The 18,867-nt window shown below is 45.2% G+C and overlaps 1 pseudogene across 1 annotated transcript in view; it reads right to left on the reverse strand.

The window, feature by feature from the left end:
• Positions 1 to 1,246: 1,246 nt before the first annotated feature.
• LOC309585716 (epidermal growth factor receptor kinase substrate 8-like protein 2) overlaps positions 1,247 to 18,867 on the reverse strand; it is a 184,465-nt pseudogene continuing 166,844 nt past the window's right edge. The window contains exons 2-11 of the transcript in view: positions 16,623 to 16,697; positions 15,813 to 15,961; positions 15,541 to 15,667; positions 15,071 to 15,186; positions 5,339 to 5,450; positions 4,453 to 4,572; positions 3,455 to 3,602; positions 2,184 to 2,367; positions 1,645 to 1,777; positions 1,247 to 1,318 (exon numbers count right to left, since the gene is read on the reverse strand). The product of the transcript in view is annotated as an epidermal growth factor receptor kinase substrate 8-like protein 2 (transcript). The remainder of the gene's footprint in view (positions 1,319 to 1,644; positions 1,778 to 2,183; positions 2,368 to 3,454; positions 3,603 to 4,452; positions 4,573 to 5,338; positions 5,451 to 15,070; positions 15,187 to 15,540; positions 15,668 to 15,812; positions 15,962 to 16,622; positions 16,698 to 18,867) is intronic.

Genomic DNA, 18,867 nt, shown 5'->3' on the forward strand with positions numbered 1-18,867 from the left:
GGAAAACGGGAAGTAAAGAGCAACACCCTGTGCTAAATTAGAGGGGTTTTTTTCTTGTGGCCATTTAATTTGTGTTAAACCTGCCTTTCCCAGTGTGCTTTGGGGTTTCAGCTATTTGGGAATCATTTCAGCTGACTTTTTGCAGTGAAAATGTGAAGATGGGGACAAGTGACCAACACCCTGGGAAGGGCTGTGGGTGTGCCTGGGTCGGGAGCAAACGGTCAGGGCTTATCTTCTCCTGGTTTGAGGCCCGGTTTGGCAACACCACCACAACATTCCAGTGCAGGATCCGTGCCCCAGGGAAGGGCTGCACAGCTGCCCCGAGCCCCAGCCTCTGCATCAGCAGCGGTGGGCGGGTGGAACTCACCTATTTCCAGATTCAAATCCCTTTGTTTGTCACTCCTGCTCATTTCTAGGCACTGAAAGCTCATTTCAGCTGTTCAGAGATAGCACTAGCTGGTCCATGGATTTAAGGAAGCAGCCAGACTTTGGGAATGTGTGTTGCCATTCTAGCCTTGTCCAACGAGGGGGCACAGGGGGACAGGACAAGGACAGGCAGTTGTCACCGGCCCTGTGCTCGTGGGCTGCAGGGGACACCTGCACTGAGGAGGAAATGGAAATGGAAATAGAAAGGGTTAGGTTGCCCAGAGAGGTCATGACTCACCATTCCTGGAAGTGTCCGAGGCCAGGTTGGACAAGATTTGGAACAACTTGGGCTTGTGACAGGCATTCCTGCCCATGGCAGGGGGGTGGAATGGGATGAGCTTTAATGTCCTTTCCTTAAACCCAAACCATTGCAGGGTTCTAAAGCCTTATTCCTCTGGTCCAGGCTCCAAGCCTTGAGGCTGGCCTCTCTTGTGCTGTGTGCCACGCCTGCTCTGCCAGGGGAGAGTGGGGAGCAGGGGACAGCCCTCGGAGAAAAGCTTTGGGGGTCTTTTTTTGCTTGAAGCCAGCCCTTGTACATCCAGCCCCGTGTGAATCCTGCTCTGATCGCATGCACGGAAAATTTCAGTATAAAATATATAGTTATAAAAAAAATACTTCATGCAAAATTAAAACACCTTTCCCAGTGGGACATGGTCTTATTGTCAACCCTTCCCAACAGTGTTCAAGGAATTGTCACTCTGATGGCAGCTGGACCCCAAGGGGAGCTCTGCTGCATCTGGCCTGGGCCAGGAATCATTGCTTTCATTCCCTTTTTTTCTGCACTACTTAGGGCTAAGAGCTGAAATAAAGCAGAGAGACTTTAATTTGCAGAATCAATCCTTTCCTGGCGGCGCTTCGTGATTTCTTGGAGCTCCGACTCCCCTCTGCTTTTCTGGAATGGAAACAAAACAGGCAGTTTGGATTTGAACTTCAAGCTGCAGTTAAGTGACAGTATTTAATTAATGCTGTAAAAGTAGAGCTAGTTTCACAGAGATAAGTGATATCAGTAAAAAGCAGATTAATTAGTGGAAACAGGGGGATCTTACAGATTTGCTCAAAAGACACTTCGGAATTTTTACGTGTGTTTTATTGCTGGTGTAGGTTTGGTTGCATTTTTTTTCCCCACAATTGTATTTTTTAAAATGCCTGTTTAATGAGCTATCTGACGCTGCTGGTACAGCCCCCATTCCAGCAGGAATTATCCAGAAAAATGCTTACCTCCAGCTGGTTTTTCTCCACTGTGATCTTGCTGTAGACTCTATTTCCCTCATCACCGCACACCTTCTTCAGCTCCTCTCTGTTGAGGGAGAAGAGCTGAGCTCCAGTGAGGATGCCCAGGTGTTCCACGGTCCTGGGGAGACACAAAGTAGGGAGGTGACGATTGTGCTGCACGTGGCCTCGTGCCAGAGGTGAGGAGTTGGAGATGGGAGGCCAGGAGCTGCAGTGGGACCATATCACGGGGCCCTGGGGCTGTTCCAAGGTGGCAGCTGCAATTCCAGTAGCATTTCAGGCCTTGGATTTAGTTAGTTAACTGTTTATCTCCAAGAAAATATTTATACCAGAGAAAGGGAGTGACTTTGGGCTCTGAACATTCTGGTTATAGAGCCTGGATTGAACAGGGTTGAAATCTAATTTGCAACACAGGCTCTGTAAGTAAATCCAAGTGGCTTGTCCCAGGTGAGATGGTGCCGGTGGCCTCCCCCGCTCCTTCTCCAGGGAAGGACGAGCATTGCACGTGGCAATAGGGCAAATCTTACTCTTTGCTGAATGACTTGGCCTCCAGCCAGGCTTTGACTTCTTCAGTGCTGGATTCAAAGGTGAGGGGCACGAAAACTTGCTGAGGCTTTTCCACTTTGAAATTCCTGTGGGGAGGCTGAATTTTATTGTTTGTGATCTTCTTTAGCAGCTCGTCGTTCAGCTCATCCGTTTGGTGAATAAGTTCTGTAGAAACAAGTAGGGAATGAAAGCAAGTCTTCAGTCAAAAATGCCATTAAATGTTTGTGGGGAAACTGTAAGGCAAATGGGGATGTGGCTCAACATTCTTATTTAAATTCAGCCCAGAAAAGTGATTCCCATTTTCCTGTGCCCCTGTGTTGCCATTTATTTTGCTCCCATCACCCCTTGGCTGTTGCCTGATGTGGAAGCACAGTTCTGTGAGAATCTACAATTGGAGGTTTGGAATTGAGACCTTTTCAGTCCTCTCTGCTGCTTCTAGTCACTAATTTGCTGATCGCAGAGCTCCAGGTTTTGCTCCGCAACAGAACAGAAGCGGCAGGAAGCACAAACTGGGAATGAGCAACACACTCATGATGGGATGAGCTTGAAGGTCCCTTCCAGCCCAGGGCATCCTGTGCTTCTGTGAAAACTCCAGTGACTCTTCATCCAGTATCGCTTTCCCCATGAAACTCCTGAAGACTGTGGAGAATAACTCAGTGATACGAACAGATTTGTGTCCTTGTATTGTGGGGCTTCCTGTCGTCCCAGAAGGGCTCCTGCTTCCAGGAGTGGACAGGGTGGGATAAGGGGTGAGGTGAGCAGGGCCCCTGATCTCTCTCCTGCTCTGTGAGCCCCACAGCATGTGCAGGGTGAGGGAGTGATGCGGATCTCCTGTTTGGCCGGGAACTCTGTGGAACCACATGAAGGAAGCGGCCAGGCGGGCACTGTGTGTGTGCCGGGAGATGAGCAAAAGGAAGTGAGAGAAAGGGATTGACCTGAGCTGTTCCTTAGACACACTTAAACATTTTGGAAGAGAAAGGAAACTCTCTCCTTGGGAGGAGGAGGAGGAAGTTAGAACTGGAGGAAGGAGGCATGGGGTGATCACTTATTGCCCTGCTCGGCCCGGGCCGCCCGAGAGCCCCGGCGGTGTCACAAGCCCCAGGGCTGCTCTCTTGGCTCTTGTCCTGCCTGGAATGGCCTCCAGACACAGTGCTGCTCCATTGCTGTGATCAGTAAAAGGTGCAGGGGAGCCCCTTGGGCAGGTCTGGTCCCCCGAGCGCCCAAACCCAGGGGAGCCCAGAGTGGGACACACACGTGCGTTCTTTGGCGTCCTGTGCAGAGTGGCGCGACAACATCTCACTGCCCCACTTATCCCCGGCGTAGCTGGCAGGCAGCTTGTGGGTTGGGCTGGATGGGCCATAGCCCCTGGGGCTCAGGTCTCCTTTGTACCTCTGGTTAGACTGGTTAGAAAGGGAAAGAAAAGTAAGAATTTTTTTTGGTCGTTTTTAATTTTCTTAAGCTTTCTGCCTCACACCCACGGAGGGACAAACTGCCGTGTTCTCCTTGTGCTGATGTGGGGCTGGGGAGACCTCAGGTGGAGCTGCATGGAAGAAGTTAATTTCTGGGAATGAAGAACCCAAAGCAAAGTCTGAAGTTTGCGCAAGGGAATTCCTAGTTGTGCCAAACGTGTTCGATCTCATTGGAAGGCAGAGCCTCACTGCTCCGTAGCTGGGATGTGAAGCGGGACCACTGCCAAGGGCCTGGAGCGGACTGGAAAGTTTTTTGACGTTTTGATTAAACTAGCAGGGATTTATCCAGAAGCCTGCTGGGCCGCCTTAGGCTTTGCCCAAACGCTGCAATACCAAAATGGGGAAGCAATTCCATGCTTCCCTAGGGTGTTTAGAACACTCCAGCTCCACATTTCTGCAGTGCAAGTTGCAGTATTCAGTTAATTCTCACTTAGATGGTGTTTCCATCTGCCTCCACTCCAGTAACGTGTTCCTGGTGCTGAACTGAACTGGCTGAGGGAAGTGTCCATCTTTAATTTAACCCCCAAGAAAAATCTTGATGTGGAAAAATATGGAAAGCAGGAGGCTGGTGCACAAATAGGAAGGATAGGCCTTATTTGGGAAGACGATCGTAGCAAAATGTGAGTTTTATCATAGGAGACTCAGGAATCTCCTGGCTTTGTCTACTTCTGAAGGTCTGTCCTGATTGGTGCATAGTATCCTAAGAAATCAGGGAGGTCTAATGACAACATTATTCCCAGAGGCAGATTGTGCCCTGCAGCTGATACCAGTCAGGTATTACCTGACTACAGACCTGTTTGAGCTCTTCCAGTTTCACCACATCCAGGATATTGTATGGAACATAACCGGCCTGCCCACTCCGGTTGAGCAACTTCCACCACTGCTTATTATCTTCCAACACCTGAGAGAGGGACAAAAATAAATCTGCTGTGGGAAAATGGGATTTCAGGCATAAACAACCAGGATATAGCGGGGCCGAACCATCCGAAAGGTGAAGTTGCCAGAAGGACATCACTGAGGCCAGGAGCTCTAATCAGATCTGTTGCTCTCAGATGCAATCCAGGACTGAAACTTTTCCTGGAAAGCATCAGAATTTATCGTAAGGATGAACAGGAGAGCACCTCTGCGTGCTGAAGAACTCATAGTTCCTACATAATGTCCCTGTTTCTCCAGACCTTTTTTTCCTAATGACTGAGTTTCTGATGTCTTTTTGCATTAAAATAAATAATTAAATAAATAAAAAGCCACATTTTGCAGAGAAACCTTTTCCTCAGGTCACAGATCAGTGTCAGCCCAAGTCACGTCCCACCTTGTCCAGCTGCCAACAGTGCTGCAGTAAGAGAAAGGTTATGAGAAAGGTGCTTTTCAGAGAAAACAAATCCTCGTGGAGGAGGAAGTGGTGATAAGGAACCGACCCAGCGGGGGATGAGCAGGGCTCTAGAGCGAGTTGTTGTCCTCCCTCCTCACTGTGGTTAAAATGGGACCGATGTCTTTGAGCTGAGGAAATGACACAACACAGCACAGGCAGCCTGCTCCAGCTTTGGGTTTGAGCAAAGCTTTGTGTCACTGCTGAGATACCACCAGGGAAAATGGAGTTGGTGCTTGTTGCTATCCCGAGCTCTCTCCTGCCCCTGGGGGACACACCTTTTCCAGGAACGGTCACGTACCTCCAGGATTTCATCCTTCAGCACCGAGAGCTCATTGGCGTTTCGCGCGGTGAAATCGTAGCGGATTTTGGCAAATCTCTTGGGCACAGCCACCCCCTGGGCCTCGAAATTCCTGCAGAAGAGAAGTGGCCTGAAGTTCATTAACCTGAGCTAGACTGTTGGAAGGACTCTGTGTGGAAGCTGGAATTGTATTAGAGGATCATCATAAACTAAAAATATATGTGACAATGTGGCCAGATTGCAATGAATCTAAAGACAGGACAGGGTTGGCTCGAGCTCACAGAGCTGCTGCCTCCAGTGTAAACTAACCGCCTCGTGAAAGCAAATGGTTTTTCACAGACATTATTCAAATAAAAGGGGAAAGGGGAAAAAAAACCCAACCAAGAAAAAAGGAAGGTTCCCATTAGCAAAAAAAGCCTACATGAAAAAGTGAGGTTGTGAGCTATGGCCGAAGGGCGGAGTTTGGTGCTGATTCTCAATCAATTCAGCAAATGACAGTGCATTGATGCAACTGTTTTTTTAGTCAAATTTAGTCCTGATTCTTCACAGTAATTTGCCTCAAGAAAATGAGCCCCATATCCTTTGGTGAGTTCCCTGTTGGCTGAGGCCCAGACCTTCGGGCCGTGACTTCTCAACATACTTGCAGTGAGACTGGCTCCCTCTTAATTGCTTCTTTTTGAAGTATGGTTTGTCACTATCATCCTGCTGAAGATGAACAGGGCTGGTGTCTCATCTTCATATATTCTTCCCCCTCGTCCCCTCTCCTTCTTTTCCCCTTTTTCACCTCTAAATAAATTTCTTCAAGGCGATTTAACCCTGGGATAGTCTAATCCACTTTAGTCCTTCGTGGTCCACCCTCAGATAGATGTGTTGGCACAGAAGAAGTAAGGGTGTTCTCTTAGGATCTGATACTGTAATAAAGGGAAGAGAAAGATGAAACAGGCATTTCATGTTTGTCTGTTTTCTCTCCATGTCATTTCGTGAACATGTACTCACACTTGGCCAAGAGTAGTGCATTCAGACACTGAATATGAGTATTGAAGAGGGGACTGAGAAGGAAGAAGCTTAGTGTTCTGCAATAGGAATTATGCTTTGGGGATTTTACGAATTGTTTCCCTCTTTTTCACCATCATGCTCTTCTTGCACACTTCCTTGTCTTTTGCTATTGAGCGAAAGTCTGGAGGCTCAGAAAGCCCAAGTTTCATCTGAGAAAGATTTCCTGTGTCAGAGAGAACGGAAGGGATTCTGTTTCCATCCTTTCATGCCAGGAAGGATGAACTGCCTGTATCAGGAGGTGCCGAATTGGTTCTGGGTGCTGCTGTAGCTCACAGAATTGCAAGACCCAGTGCTGCAGGAGTTCAAATAACAGACCAGTGGAAAGGCTCAGGGGCCACAAGCTGTGCTGCATCTCTCATGGACTTGCAAGGAACCTCTCCTTTGGTGTCTGTGCAAGTGCTGGCTGATGTGGGCACTAGGATTGCTCTTTTAATCAGGCAGCTCCAGTACCTTTCAGAAAAGAATTTTCATGGCACATCATGAGCCATTAATCTCTTGACTAACCATAACATTTCCTTACTCCTTGGTTTTACAGCATTACTCAAACACTGACATTTGTCATTTCACCAGCCATCTCCCTTGACCTCTAGCATCAGGCACTTGCAGGGGGAAGGATCTGGTCTCACAAATATTTTCATACTCTGATCTCTGTGATTTATTAACCATGAAGTTTTGCCTTCAGAACTCAAGATGCCATTTCAAATAATTTCATGTGCAAAAGTCGAGTTATTGGGCAAAAGGGATCCTTGATAGCTGGGTACAAAGGACAGCAGGACTGCTGTTGCTGTTTTCTTTTCAACTACTGTGCTTGCTGTGTGACCTTGAGGAAATAGGTTCACTGCAGCTTTATGGTTCCGTTTTTGCATAGGGAAAATAAGGGCAGTGATAATTGCTTTCAGTTGTAAAACACTTCAAGATTTATGGAATATGAATGATTCTTACTAAGTGAAAAGTGTTGCAAAGCTGGCTTAGTTGCACACTGTGCTAACAAAATCCCATATCAGCCTATTGACCCCAGCCTGAAACACTCATTAAAGTTTATGGGACATTTTGGTGGATGAGTTGAGGCAGTTGTTCTGCTGGAAATATCATACTGAAAGCACTTTTAAATCCATCATCCGCTTTGACTTTTTTCTCTATTAAAACTAAACACAACTGCTTGCTCTTTCCAGTTTTCTTAGTTTAGTTTTTGATGGGTAAGTACTCACTGTTAACTCAGCTTGTACCCCCATGGCATCTGAGACATTACAGTTCATTCTAGTCATAGCATAAACACACAATAGCTGTTGTACTGAGACAAAAAGAGTTATAAAACATGTAAGATATCCAATGGACTGGTATTAACTATCAAGTTGCATGGTCACTTTTGAATGTCAAATGTTCTTTTTATGGATACTGCATTAATTTAATTTGTGCTTAAACGTTAGCTAGGCTAGACATTGGTGTCTGAAAAGTTTACATATTTTTCCAATGTCAAAATGTGTAAATTTAGTATTAAAGAAACAAAACATATTTACTTGTACTAGAGGAAAAATACTTTCGTAGCAAAGAAATTAACTGAGGTGCTCTTTAGAAATAGGTCTGGCTTGCTTACAGAATTGTTGCTTATGCAGTAAAGCAGATCTACAGATGTTTTCTTTTTTTCTTCCAGATAAAACTTGGATTGTTTGAAAAGTGGGGAGATATTTCACCATAGTACAAAAGAAGATACAGAAGAGGAGAGCAGAATGAGAGCTTTGCAAGTGCCACATGCCTGCAGCCTGCTGTCTTTAGCGATGCTGTTCCTTCCAGTCACTGGAACGTCAAAACAAAATATCCCAAGACTGAAGCTTTCCTATAAAGGTAAACTTTTCAGTAGTTTTTCTGATTCTGCCACTTTGGTTTCGATGTGATACTGCCAGCAGTTCTTTTTGTATTACTAACCAGGAAATACATAATAGAAGCCTTAAAGATGGATGAATTCTGCCTCGGGGCAGTATTAAAATCTGGGTTTTTTGTTGTGTCGGGGCACATGTTTCTGAAGTATAAATGTCTTTTAAAAGTATTATTTCTGTTTGCTCCAAGAGGATGTTAACAGACTATACATAAATTAGAGGGGAGTGGTCCTTGAAAGGCTCTGAGGTGCATTGGAGACATTCCTGTGTGGCTGGTGCGGATGATGTGACACATGGAGGACATTCACACCTTCCTACAGCATCAGAGAAAGTTGAGAGCGCTGACTCAAGTGTTTCAAGGGGACTGACATTTATTTTTGTAATAATTCTTTTTCTATCACTAAGTGGGTATGTTAAACTCTTCATATGTGGTTTTCTTTCTCCTTGCCTCTTTGGATCACAAAAGCGTGATTCTCTGCAGAATTTCTTAGTCTTGTGTGTAGTTCTTGTTAAGAATGGTACCGTCTGAGGGATTTCAACACAGACATATTTATGTATTAATGGCCAATTTTTTAAAGAAGGTGGATTTCTTTTTGCTTTGCATGTACAGTACACCTCCACAGGCACAGAGATGTGTCACTGACACTTCCTTCTTTAGTGAAAACAAATGCTCTCCAGTTAGTTATGTTTCAGCTATGTCAGCCCCTTGCCCTTAGGGGAGCTATTTCTGCTCTGTTTTTCAAACTTATGTCTTCCTATGCATTGCAGAGTTACACTCAGGATGGTGTGATGGGACAGGCTGTAGAGCCTTCATCGGGGCTTATGATATGTTTATCATGAGTTTAACACCCAGAGAAATGTATTGAGTAAGCAGAATGACATGCTATTTATTTACAAGCTTCTCTTTTGCTAGATTTGCATGCCACTGTGCATGCTATTCCACTGTGTATATAAATGTGTTTGGATGTGTTTGTGCGAGAGAGACAGAGGAAGCAAGATCAAGGGATCTTGACAACATTTTTATAAATTCAGGGAACAGTTGCACTCCCTGAAGCCAATGCATACAGAAACTGAAAGAGCTGACATGAGTTATGAAAGTTAGCAGTAAAACCCTCCTGACATACAGCCAGCCTTCTCACAGCTAGGCCTTTTGAGCTAATTCCCAAAAGCAGCATATACCATATGGCCATGGCATTTACTGTGGATTTGACACTCACGATTAGTGAATCCCTCTCAACTTCAAAAGCAGATAGCCTTTGGCAAAATCCTGATGGATGCCTTTGGCAGGTAAAGAGGGGGAGAAAGAAAAATTAGTGAGGTCAACACAGGGGAAAAAAAATGGCTGAAATCTTAGTTTAAAATAGTGGCAGAGACCTGCTGGGAACAGTTGGGAAAATGCCTGAGCTCGTTTAAAAAGACAGTGAGCAGATGATTGATATTTAGGCCCTGACCCAAACTTTTCTTAGCAACTTTATAAACCTTTCAGTTTGGCTTGAGGGATACCGTTTCCTGTCCAAACTTATTCACCTATATCCCTGTAGGGGGGGAAAATCAACAACAGATACAGATGCAAAACAGCACGTAAATCTTAGTTTTGAGAGCTGTGATGGAACTGAAAAGTCAGAAGAAAGAGAATTACCAGAATTTATTGTGCCTTGTCTTACTTTCTTGGGGGGTTGGAAGGTGTATATTTTTCCACATGGAACAAGAAATAATTTAATGCTGTTTTTTCACATTTATGTATTGTAAATGATTCCAGTATAGCTTATCATAATTAAACTATATTTTGCATGTTGACAACAGAATATCAGATGTACTGAATATTTAATATAGTTGTGAGAATTAAGCCCACCTTCCTCCCCCCAAATCTTTCAGACAAAACAATTCCAAGGTTTCTGAGAATAAGATGTAGGAGAAATGAACTGTTTTGCCAGTTCTCATAAAATTGTTAGTCATGTCACTGACAAGTCCTGGCATCTCTGTTCTTTGGAATTCATACTTGAACTATCATGAAGAGGAGAATACAGGGCTCTTTTCCTTCTTTATGGAAAACAGATGAGAACTGGCCACATCAGGCAGTTCCAAAAACCTGGTCACATGTGTCTTTGAAGGGAAGGTTTCATCTCCTTTCAGGTGCAATGTGCTTATGGCATAGCTCCATCTTCCCAGAAGAGCTGAGCATTTGCTGGGGCAGGAGAGCTGGAAGTAAGCGGGACTTTGCTCTGCAGTTACTGAATCTCCCAGTTGCATCAATCAGTGCTGGATGGAGGAAGAGGGAGAGGGTAGGGTGGTTAAAGATGTGTCTATAACTGCAGGAGTGCTTCAATAAACCACAGCATGTCAAAGCTCCTTTGTGTTCAAACAGCAATTGAAATTTTAGACCTTCTCTGAATGGCAGTTATAGGTTTCCTTCTTCTCAAGGTTGTCATCTTAACGAATGGGAATCTGTGCAGGAAATGTTAAGATATTCCAGTGAGTGATGTTGGGATCAATGTAAAGTCATACAATGGATTTCCTTTATTGTTTGTCCCAGTCTAAAGATGTGTTCTAAAAAATTGTGCATGTATAAAACTAAAACTACACACAAATCAATTAAAATATGTTGTAGTACAGAATCAAAGTCATATATTTTCCACCTGTGTTAACCGAATACACTATGATCTTTAATCACATATCTCATCCTTTCACATTTTCCCTGATCCATTAGTTGAAAAATTCTCTTATTCACTCAGACTTAACGTTTAGATACTCGTTCATGTCATTACTATCCCAGAAATTGTCACTCCTCTTGTGATGTTTTTAGGGTGCTCTCACTGCATATACCTTACTTATTCAGTGTATCTTAGATACTTCTACAAGATTGAGGTGCTTTTACTATTACAGCTTTAATATTAGGAGAAGGTAACAAACTGTCTTCTAATAGAAGATTATGATCTTTAGAAAACCAGGGGATGATTTTGAGTAATATTCCATATTTTGACTCTCTTTGCCTAGTACTGCTTTCAGTCTAAGACCAACAGTGTGTATTTATCACTCATTTTCATGTAGCTGGAGATAACCTGTGACCTTCATCCAAACTGCAGAACTCCACAAGCACAGAAGTGATATTCAGCTTCCCTAAGCAGCACGTCCTTGTTGTCTGCTGCCTCATTTAACATCCTCATTCCAACCTCTAGAGCAGATGCAGAAGGTTTTCATATACCAGTCTAATTCATTAATGTCATTTTCAGGACAGCATCAGTTCTGTTACTAAAGAATGGAAGGCTCAGTGTCCTAATTCATGTATGTTTAATTCATACAGTGTAGACAGTCTTGTTTCTGTTTGATCTTCTGAGTAATAATTTTTCCTAATTCATTGGGAGGTCCTTCCATAAATATCGTGTGTGTGTCTTTTTAGATTTTACTTCATAGGGAGAAGTAAAGAATAGCCAGACCAGAAGGTTGATTGCCTTCTGAGAAAAAGAAGAAAAAAAAGCAAATTTTTCTCAATTTGTGGCTATCCTAAAATTTTCTGCCGAAAGAGAGAATCCTAATTGCAAATTTAACCCTATTGATTTGATTTACTTGGCTGCTTTTCATGGACATTTTAGTAAGTGTAGTCTGTGTTCTCAGTGAATGCATTTATATTACAAAAGTGTGCACCCTAGTTTCTTGGCTGGGGGGCATGCCCTAGCCCAGATTTGGACATTGTCACCAGTGACATCCACAAACATCTATCATTCCCGTGTGGGAATGTGGCCATTCCCCAGAGCAAGCCATGCTTACTGGGAATGTGGCCATTCCCCAGAGCAAGCCATGCTTACTGTGACAGCGGTGACTTGGTCAGAGGACCAGGAATCCTGCATTGTGACACAGTACAGAGGAATAAGCAGGACTGAAGGCAACGTTTGGCTTTTAAAGCAGGATTTACTTAGCACTGTTAAAAACGACTATGGTAGTAATTTACATCTAATAAACAAAAGCATTATTCTCAGCTGATTTGTTTTTCTCCATATAGAATGAATTAAGATGCAGTCTCATTCTCACTGAAGTCATGGCAAGAGTTTTTCCACTGAAGTAAATTGAAGCAAGATCAAATTCACGCTCCTCACTTTTTTCATCTTACCTAAATAAACTAAAGACAGGTAGTTCTTTCTCCTCTGCTGAAGGATGACAGTGCTAAATCATCAGCTCCACATGGAAATTAGCCATGTTTAAGGATTGTTTAGTTTCACGCAGTGTTTTGCGCACAGGATTTTCTTCCCCCAGAGTGATCCATTCTTAAAACATGGTGAAAAAGCAAACAGAGAACATTTTGGTGCCAGGAATTCTTTTGAAAATTTGACTGGGTGAATGCATTTCCTTAATGTTCAAAAATTATCCTTTGACCATGCTATTTAACAGTGTCAAGCATTCTGTTCTCTATATTGTTTTTGCTTTAAACCTGTTTCATTTTAGAACTGATGAGATGCTTAACTGTTGCATCAGAGCAGTTAGTTTGTTCAGTTTCAGTACAGCTGGCTTATTTCCATGTCATGCATCATTTAATTATACATATAAAACATAGTTAAAATTGTACAGCTCCATGAGCCTCACTTAAACTGTCTGTGGCACTGCAGTAATCCCAGTACCCTGACGGGGTGTTGCACAGCTGTGACTGGTTGGAATGTGGTAAACTGGTGATGTGTAAGAGAGCCTAGAAGTGAGCTTGCATTTTGCAGCTGTGCTTGCTCTACTGGAAGAGGAAGTTAAACCAGAAAAAAACTGCTCTTGTGGCAATATCAGCATCTGTAAATCTGAATGCTTAATGAAAATCAAGGAAAATGTGCTGAGTGAGGAAGTGGTGCTTTTCCCTTGTTTGTCATTTATTAATTTTTGGTGGTTTGTTATTTCTCAGAAAAATCTATCTCAGATTCCTCTGTGGAAAAACATGAAGTGTTTATGTGAGAGTGAAGATCCTAGTATTGGATGATTGTCTAGATATGCAAAAGACTTTGCCTGTTTTGTCTCAAAAATGCTTTCTGGAGGCAGTGATCATTGAGACTTAAAATGTACCCTAGCTTGGGGTACATTTGGATGGATGGGCACTGCTGTCCATGTGTATATGCTGTCGACTGAGTATAAACTTGAAGGCATTTATTACATCTTAGTAATGGGAAAAGCAGCAAATTTCTTACAGACATTTTTTTCCTTTTTTAAGCTAGTGAACTTGAAGGTCAGATTCAACTATATGTTGCATTTTCTGTCATATAATTATCATATCTATAATGTCCTGAAGAGCAGCCTCCAGTCAGTGACATCAACAGTTTACACAGCAGTTGAACTAAGAATAACCTTGGAGAACTGACCCATGTCAACCTCTTATGAGTGTAAACTGTAGTTCACAACAGTTTCTGTTTTTTCATGATCACAGAAGGGCCTCAGTTGGATAAAAGAAGAATTGTGTTCAAAAAATACAAAACTATTCTGCTGAATGTTCACTTTACTGTATCTCAGAAGAGGAGAGGAAACAAAACTGAAAGAGTAATACTTAATAAAGTATTTTTGCTCCCTTATAAAAAGAAGGACAGGACAACATCAAAAACAGCTTCCCTAGAAGAATGCAGGGAAGATACATGATAAGTGGCATCAGCTTGGAAGAGGGATCAAAACTCTTTCTTTGATTGCTTTTACTAATGACATCTGTTTAAGCAAATCCAATTCAGAGCAGTTTCAGAAATCCCAAACTTGTTCTCTTTCTGAGCACTATTTGGAGGGCATGATCTGCCTGACATCAGTGTCTGTCTAGCAGTGGACATCTGTGGTCACTATGCAGGTGCTCGATTCACATCCTGTTTCCTTTTCCTCCCTCCCCATTTCTGCAGTTCCATTTATAGGTGAGTTCCCCAAAGAAGAGCTGAGGAACATAGGGGATGACTCTTCCGTACTCACAGTCCTTTGGAGATAAATACACAGAGATAGCAGAAAGAGTCAGAATTTCCTTTAATAAACCAGCGCAATATCAGACAGGAAGGGCCAGGAAGTGCTCCAAGAGCTAGAGCATTACACAGATGGGCTGGGAGGGCTGGGAATGTTCAGCCTGGAGAAGAGGAGGCTCTGGAGAGCCCTTAGAGCCTTTTCCAGTGCCTAAAGGCGCCCCAAGAGAGCTGGAGAGGGACTTGAAGAGCCTGGAGTGAAAGGACAAGGAGGAATGGCTTCCCGCTGCCAGAGGGTGGGTTTAGATGGGATATTGGGAAGAAATCCTTCCCTGTGAAGGTGCTGAGGCCCTGGCACAGGTTGCCCAGAGAAGCTGTGGCTGCCCCTGGATCCCTGGCAGTGTCCAAGGCCAGGCTGGACAGAGCTTGAAGCAACCTGGGATAGTGAAAGGTGTCTCTGGCCATGGCAGGGGGTTGGAACGGGATAATCTTTAAGGTCCCTTCCCACCCAATCCCTTCTGTGATTCCATGATTCCAGCATCTCTACACACATGGAGAGCCAAAGCGCAGTGCAGCATCTTTGGCACCTGATCCTTAAGGTCACTTTGCTGGGCTGATGTTGGGAAACAAGACCTATGGATGGACTGATGAAGTCAGTCAATATTTTTGCCTCCTGCGGTGGAAAACACCTGCGATTCCTTTCCTTGCAGAGCTGCTGGGGGTTAAACAGCAGACAGTGCTTATGGGAATAACCCCTCAGCTGATCTTTGTCTTCCCTTGGTGGTTATTAACAGTGGCAGGGAGTTGTCTCCAGGATGCCCAAACGTCCCAGTGTCACTGTACGTGTCCGTGTGCGTTCATGAGGTTCCGAGGCGGGAGCCAAAGCTCCGGGCGTGCGGATCCATTACCTATTTCCATGTGGAGTGATGTTCTGTTTGAAGGCATCCCCGACCTGTGTCTGCTCAGCCGTCTGACCACGCTTGAGTGAGGAGTTCCAGTAAGGATATCCATTGGCTGAGGAGAGCTGGAAAGGCAGACATGGAGTCAGTGTTACCAGGAAAGGGGAAAGCTGATCGGAGAAAAGGAGAGGGATAGTGGTAGATGAGTCATGGTCTGGCAGATTTTGGTCAAGGTGTTCTCCAGGGAAGCCTGTGTCCCTGGAGCTCAGTTACGCTGTAGGGTGCTGTTGCCTTGGATTGGGAGAGGCTCATTATTGCTGCCCTTTTCCAGCCTCATTTGCTTTCTGTATTTAACTGGGGCAACCGGATCCAACTGAGTTTTGAGCCAACTACTTGTTGCATGCCACCACTACCCCTGCAGCTCCATTTCTCCGGAAAAGGGGGAGGGAGAGTGAAGAGACAGGGACACAGGACTAACCTTCCTCTTGCAAGTGTCCAATGTCTATTTCCCAGGGAGCTCCACGGAAGATTTCTGTGGGTGGTTCCCAGCCGTTGTGGAATTTGGGGATGTAGGTGGGGATGTTCGTGTCTCGGGGCCACTCGGCTCTAGGACAGAAAGTGGGAATATGAGGTGACATTCACGAAGAATGTGTCTTTCAGGGCATCCCCTGAAAGAAGAAGCAGGAGCATCAGGGAATCCAAGCATCCCGTCTGCGTGGGGAGCCTGGGGAGATGGCAGCTCTGTCCTTACCTGGATCTGGTCCATGTCTCCCCCAGGGAATCCCAGAGGTTTATCTCTTTGGGTGTCAGGTGTCCTCTCAGGAAATCGGTGGTGTCTTTAGAAAGCAGTGGGCTGAGGACAGACGGGGCCAGCTCGGGGCCACCGCAGCTGTTGATGATCTGGGTCACACACAAACCACACAAAGAGAAGAGAACTTGCAGGAAACGGTCAAAATGTCAAACCAGGGACACACAGATGAGCAGGAAGCGAAGACAAAGCTGATCCTTGGATCAGCACAGTCACTGCAAGAAACATCAACCTAAGTCTTTGAAGGAGACTGGACAGTTCAAGGGAACATGAGATTTTTTTGGATTGGAGTCAAAGGAAGAGCTGATCTACAAATGAGCTGTTGTTACAGACGAGTGAAGTGTCAGAAGCTGACACTTCAAAAAATGGAAAGTATCTTGCTATTCCTTTGTGGCTCCTTTTCCAAGTTGGGATTTCTGCTTCCAAGCATTTTCAGTGCAAATACTGAGCCGTATTTGCCTGAAGGTGAGACCAGACAGATTCCCAGTGGGGATTCCAGCTGGCTGCCCCTTTTGTTCACAGTAATGCCTTATTGACCCGGTGGAAGGATTCATATTTGCTGGGATTCCTGTATTTACTTCAAGCTTCAAACCGGATCAGAGGCCAGGAACAACCGGCATCACTTCTGGAAGTTCCTGAGAAAGCTGTGGCCAGGTATGAGCAGTTTTCCAACCCTGTTGCACAATCTATCTACTTGTAAGTGTGAACTAGAAATAAAAGGAGTTCCCAGTGAGACCTGGGAATAAGATTTACCAGTTCCAGCGGCCTGAAGAGGAAATGCACCAACTCTGAAGCACGGGGGTTTTGGATGTGCTTCCTTAGTTTGGCCTGAAAAGAGAACGTAAACACAGTTTAACCCTAACCTGAGTGTGCCTTCTCTTTTCTGTCACATGGGGCGAGTGTTGTGGACTGATGAGAAGAGTAAGGGATGGAGGAGTAGGAATCATTCATTTTTATTTTGTGTCCATTTCTAATTCCCAGTGAATTTCAGGTGGGGGGGAATACCCTCTCTGTTAAATCAGTGCCTTTAAAGCTAATTTGAACAGACACAGAACACCTTGGCTTATTTTGAAAGTCCTAGTGAGGAAGGACCAGGATTGCTGGTGCTTCTGCCTCTTGCAGGGTTGAGAATCCCACTAGTTCCATGGATGAAAACAACAGGATAGGTGTTCTGAGGGTCCCCTGGCAAACTGCTGACAAGGGAAAGTCTCCACCAAGGTCTTGCCTGGGGCACCCGGAGCTGCCCTGGCCACTGAAAGGCTCCAAATCCAGTGGTATTTGAGATGAGCTGTGGCAGAATGGAGGAGCAAACACTTGGGATTGATTTACTGCAAGAACTGGGTTTCAGTAACAGCAATCAGCTGAGCTGTGGTGAGAAACCTCTCCAGTTTGTGCTCCCATTCAGCTCCTTCTCCTGTCCTGGACTCCTGGCACTGTTGCCATGGGAGACAGGCTCCCCGCTCCTACCGAAATGCAAAGCATTTGAAATGCCGGAGATGAAACATTAATGTGGAGTGGGAAGTGCGAAACAACTGCTGGCAGCAGGGTGACCCAGTGAACGGGCACTTCCCAGGGACTCGGCAGCCCCATGGTGAGGAACGTGGCAGGACCCCACCACAGTGTCCCAGCTCTGCTGCGTGCTCCACCCTGGGCTCTTGCCAGGAGATCAGCTGCTCCTTCTGATTCTGAGCAGGCACAAATTAGCCATATTTGCTTCTCAAAGAAAAGGCTGGAGCTTGGTATCCTGCTTTAAGGTTGTTTACAGTCTCTTGGTTTTCCTTATTAATAACTGCCCAGGAAGGAGCTTGTAGGATGTGTTCGCTGGACAAGTTTGGTCACAACAAGAATTCCTGCTGCAGTGGTGAGGCAGGGACTGAGCCTGGTTCACTGTCCCCAGAGCTCAGGTAGTACAGGACAGTCAGGCCAGTAAAGCCCCTGCTCAGGGCTGGGAACGAGATCCTGGCCAGCTTTCCCTCTCTGCCCCTCTCTGCAGTCCTGCTGGCCTATGTCATGCCCTGGGGCCACTCTGCCGTTGCTCAAATGGCCAAAATCCACTCATCCAGGAGTGGGAAAGGGAGGGAGGGCACAGGAATTCATCTTAGGTGGTGAGGCCTGGAAATTTTCAAGGCAACAAATTGATCTTTGGATAATTACAGCAGAGCAGAGAACACGGTGCCATGGGCTCTGGCAGGGCTGTGCTCAGCTCTTTGTTCTCTCCCAGGTCCAAAAGTGTGACCAGTTCCAGCAGCAGCAGCAGCAGCAGCAGTGACAGCTCAGCCAGCGACTCCTCTGACAGCCAGGACTCCTCTACCTCCTCCGAGGACAGTGACAGTGAGGACAGCTCCTCCTCTGTTGAGAGTCTTTCTGAAGAATGGCTAAAAAGCAAAGGTCATGATAACACAGCAGGCTTAGTAAAGATGCAGACACTGAGTCCTTGAGCAAGAGGTTGCATAGATAACAGAATGTGCATTCAGATAAGTAAGAAGACAGAAACCATATGGAAGAGGAAGATAAGACCACCGTGTTTACAGATCCCACGGAATAGCTCCCACCAATGAGGAGCTCGACTTTTGCAATATGTATGAGCTAATTAAAGGTACTATAAGTGTAGTTTTGAAAAATAAATCGAGACTTGCTGAACATGATGCCTTGAGTGCTTGTCTCCCGCGACTCCACCCAACACTCCTCCTCCTCCCCCTCCTCCTCCTCCAGCAGCTCTTCCTCCTCCTCCGACTTCGACTCGGATCCGAGCTCCTCCAGCAGCAGCAGCAGCAGCAGCTCTGAGGATGAGCCCCCAAAGAAGAAGAAGAAGAAATAGCTGGGGAGCTGCAGGACTGGTGTGGAGTGGGGGACAAGCCCCTCCCAGGGGCTGGAGCACACGGCTGCCAAACATTCAATGGTCAACATTTCTACTGCTCACACTTTCCAAGTGTTTTGCCTAGTTGTTCCTAGGACATGGAAGGTATTAAATGGCTTCCTGAGACGTACTGAGAGAGTA

This window comes from Coloeus monedula (assembly GCF_965178545.1).
Source record: "Coloeus monedula genome assembly, contig: HAP1_SCAFFOLD_163, whole genome shotgun sequence".
Classification (NCBI taxonomy): Eukaryota; Metazoa; Chordata; class Aves; order Passeriformes; family Corvidae; genus Coloeus; species Coloeus monedula.